The 4,359-nt window shown below is 49.4% G+C and overlaps 1 protein-coding gene across 1 annotated transcript in view; it reads left to right on the forward strand.

Annotated features, from left to right (window-relative positions):
• The first annotated feature begins 2,823 nt into the window (after positions 1-2,823).
• The window catches only part of LOC135092702 (MDS1 and EVI1 complex locus protein EVI1-A-like), a 19,146-nt gene continuing 17,610 nt past the window's right edge, over positions 2,824-4,359 (forward strand). The window contains exon 1 of the mRNA XM_063991332.1: positions 2,824-2,923. The gene's annotated coding sequence lies outside the window, so the exon portion shown is untranslated. The remainder of the gene's footprint in view (positions 2,924-4,359) is intronic.

A 4,359-nucleotide genomic window follows, 5' to 3' on the forward strand; every position in this document is an offset into this window, starting at 1 on the left:
CTTGGACGTCGCCTTGTGAAATAAATTACGCACACAAACATACACATCCCTCTAATTTACGTACATACACACTCACACACACACACACACACAAACACACACACACACAAAAAGAAAAACAAGTAAAATAAATAAATAAACTGTCAAACGAGAAATATAAGCTCGTTTTCTTTTGCTTTTTATTTATTTATTTTTTTTAATCAGTGACAAAACTCAACATCCCATAAAAGCGCAAGACAACAATTACAAGACAGCGCAACACGAGCATCCACAAACTGCGCAGGGAAGACCAGCGATTACGTGTTCAATTTTCTCCTTGCGCAATATGAGAATGAGAGAGAGAGAGAGAGAGAGAGAGAGAGAGAGAGAGAGAGAGAGAGAGAGAGAGAGAGAGAGAGAGAGAGAGAGAGAGAGAGAGAGAGAGAGAAAGGTGAAGGTTAATGAAGGATAGGTGTGAGGGAGATAAGTGAGAGATAACAGGAGGAGGAGGAAGAGGAGGAGGAGGAGGAGGAGGAGGAGGAGGAGGAGGAGGAGGAGGAGGAGGAGGAGGAGGAGGAGTTTACAATGCACTCATCTCTCACTCTGTATAATTTCCGATGGAGAGAGAGAGAGAGAGAGAGAGAGAGAGAGAGAGAGAGAGAGAGAGAGAGAGAGAGAGAGAGAGAGAGAGAGAGAGAGAGAGAGAGAGACAGAGAGAGACTCCATTGACACTTTCTATTATAGGGATGATTTTTCTTCCTCTCTCACATAGGAAGTGATGATACGGAGGAGGAGGAGGAGGAGGAGGAGGAGGAGGAGGAGGAGGAGGAGGAGGAGGAGGAGGAGGAGGAGGAGGAAAAGAGAAGGTGGATTTCATACGCATCATCCACACAACACTCCTTTCTTGTTGCTCTCCTTTCCTCCTCCTCCTCCTCCTCCTCCTCCTCCTCCTCCTCCTCCTCCTCCTCCTCCTCCTCCTCCTCCTCCTCCTCTTCCTCCTCCTCCTCCTCCTCACGCCCGCCCTCTTACAACTGTTCTGCGGCAGGAAGTGTGTGAAAGTGACTGGTGGGGATACGGGAGGAGGAGGAGGAGGAGGAGGAGGAGGAGGAGGAGGAGGAGGAGGAGGAGGAGGAGGAGGAGGAGGAGGAGGAGGAGGAGGAGGTGAAGGGAGGGGCAGAGCAGAGTCACCAACTGGGTTAGCGGTGCAAGCCTGAGGTGATGGGGAGAGAGAGGGGGAAGAGGAGGGGAGGGGGATGGGGAAATGGGGGAGGGGGATGGGGGAATAGGGATGTCAGGTATAAGATGGCACCTTTACCTGTACGAGTAAACACCTGGCGTGACACACATACACACACACACACACACATACACACACACATACACACACAGTCTACCCCACCCTTGTCTTCCTCTATCTCTCTCTAGACTCCTCCCTCCTCTTCTTCCTCCTCCTCCACCTCCTCCTCCCCCTCCTATCTCCATCAGGGGGAGCAGAGGAATCAACAGGGCTCCCTCCTCCTCCCCAAGGGCGCAGAGCAGGGCCGCGGCGTCTTAAGGTTTGTCTGCCGCAGCGCCACTCGCAGACTCTCGCATCTACCGCCTCTCAGTTACTCTCATTCCTTGCTCTTCGCCTTTAAATATTGCCCGCTGCGTGTGTGCCGCCAACAAACCTTTCACAAACCTTCACTGCTTCCCACTGCGCATCGTTCACGCCATTCCACCGCCTCTGAGTGCGTTTGCGTGCGTTTATAGTGCGTTAGAGTGCGTTTGGGACAGGTGTGTGTGCGTGCAAGGTGCGTGTGTGCAGGTGTGTTGCGACAGGCGGCGTGGACCAGGTGTGTGAGTCAAGGAGGAGTTAACGGTATTGAATTTTAAGATCTGGTACACTTGGAGCGAAGGAGGGAGGGGCCTGTGTGTGTGTATGTGCGTGTGTGTGTCTATGTGTGTGTGTGTGTGTGTGTGTGCGTGTGTGTGGAGCAGGGTGTGGCGGGCGGCGCGGCGGATCAACAGCAGTTAGTCTGGTTGGCAGCTTTGGTGAATCTGGAGGTTAGGCTTGTCTCTTCCTTCTACCTCCCTACCTCCAACTTACCTCCCCTCTCCTTCACCCCTCCGCCCACGCCTCTCCACGCCCACACCACGCCCTCGCCACGCCCGCACCACGCCCGCATCTTCAGGGATCGCTACTTCTTACTCTCAGCACCTGCGGGTTGAGTGCTGACCTAAGGCGCCCACTCCTCATCACTTCCCACCCGCCCACCGACCCACGCCCCCACCCACGCCTACCCCACGCCCTCCGACACTCAGGAACTCCGCTAAAGTGCCACTGGACTGAAGAATAGTGCCAGGTTTGAGTGGTTTGCGTGTGTTAAGTGTTAATGTGAGTGAGTGTGTGTGTGCGTGCGAACGAATCACGGACACTCACACGCACGGACATTTACGCACGCACGGACGCACACACGCACACAATCTTTTGCAACGATAGTGCGGTGATTGTTGTGGTGATGGTGATGAAGGTGGTGATGATTGTGATGGTGATGCCTTGAAATGTGTGTGGTTTTGAACGAGTGACGGGAGAGAGGATTACACACACACACACACACACACACACACACACACACACACACACACACACACACACAAACAAGCAGTGCCAGAACACCTCCCTTTGGCACCCCAGCGAACAGTGCCAAGGGATGCAAAGGACGAGAAAGTAAGAGCCAGGAGAGGTAGCGAAGTGCCACTTGTACAACCCCTCCACTCACCTGTGCCACAACCATCCACCTCAACCATCCACCTCAGCCATCCACTTAAGCGTGTGGATGTGGATTAGAACTTAACACCCCCTCCCCTCGAACTTTGGGGGGACTCAATGAAGTTAAGGACACTCCACCGCCTTCCACTTGCTTCTCTTCCTCCTCCACCACCTCTTCCAAATCCACACGAGGTAAGTTTGTGTGTTGCTCCACATGTGATTCCGTTTTCTATTTCTTATTTCATTTATTATTATTATTATTATTATTATTATTATTATTATTATGACGAGTGGATTTAAAGAGACAAGAAAGTGCTATGTCAAATTTTCCTCTTCCTCTTCCTCTTCCTCCTCCTCCTCCTCCTCCTTCTTCTTCTTAAGTGTTATTGTTTTTCCACTTAATTCCATATTTATCATTTACATCCCGTTATTCTTTTTATTTTTTGTGTGCCTATTATATTATGTTTCGTTATTTCGTGTGTGTGTGTGTGTGTGTGTGTGTGTGTGTGTGTGTGTGTGTGTGTGTGTGTGTGTGTGTGTGTGTGTGTGTGTGTGTGTTTCTCATTCATGTGGTTTCATTCATATCTCTCTCTCTCTCTCTCTCTCTCTCTCTCTCTCTCTCTCTCTCTCTCTCTCTCTCTCTCTCTCTCTCTCTCTCTCTCTTATCCATTACCCTTCCATTCACATCCTTTCATTCCACTCTTCCTGTATCCACACCATCCACTCAAAGACCCTCATCCACCCACTCCCATCACCCACACTTCTCCCATCCACGCCTTCCCATCACCCACGTAATAGTGAATGTGAAGAAGAGACAATTTAACCTCATTTCTAAACAATCAAGGGTTCATTATCATCACGTGACAAGAGACTGGTGGAGGAATTACTATTAGGTCAGGTCAGGTCAGGTCAGGTTAGGTTAGGTTATGTTAGGTAGGTTAGGTTAGGTTAGGTTAAGTTAAGTTTGGTTAGGTTAGGTTAGGTTAGGTTAGGTTAGGTCAGGTTAGGTTAGGTTTGGTTACGTTAGGTTGGCTTGGTTTGGGTAGGTTAGGTCAGGTCAGGTCAGGTTTAAAGCCACGCGTGTTTTTGGATGTTCAACAGAAAACGAAACGACTCACAAATATTAAGATTTTTACAGAAAACGTAAACGCTTACAATTCTTTATCAATGCCCGCTATACCTTAATTACAACTACATCCGTCAGTTTATTTATATGATTGGATTAAAAAAAGTGTGTGTGTGTGTGTGTGTGTGTGTGTGTGTGTGTGTGTGTGTGTGTGTGTGTGTGTGTGTGTGTGTGTGTGTGGAAATTAAATGGACTTGTTTGTTTATAATTGGACGAGTGGTAGTATTTCTTTTGCATAGATTACGTTCTCTCTCTCTCTCTCTCTCTCTCTCTCTCTCTCTCTCTCTCTCTCTCTCTCTCTCTCTCTCTCTCTCTCTACGCATCTAAAAGGTGAGGCAACCCCCCCCACCCCACAAATACCCTCCCATACCTGCTCCAGTTACAGCCACCTTTCACTCTGCACCCCTAACTCCATATCTGAAGCCCACACACCTGACGGGCCCTTCAGGTGTGGCCAGGGAAGGCTACAGGTAGACACACACCTGTATATAGCAGTACAGCA

Source organism: Scylla paramamosain, chromosome 40 (genome assembly GCF_035594125.1).
Source record: "Scylla paramamosain isolate STU-SP2022 chromosome 40, ASM3559412v1, whole genome shotgun sequence".
Classification (NCBI taxonomy): domain Eukaryota; kingdom Metazoa; phylum Arthropoda; class Malacostraca; order Decapoda; family Portunidae; genus Scylla; species Scylla paramamosain.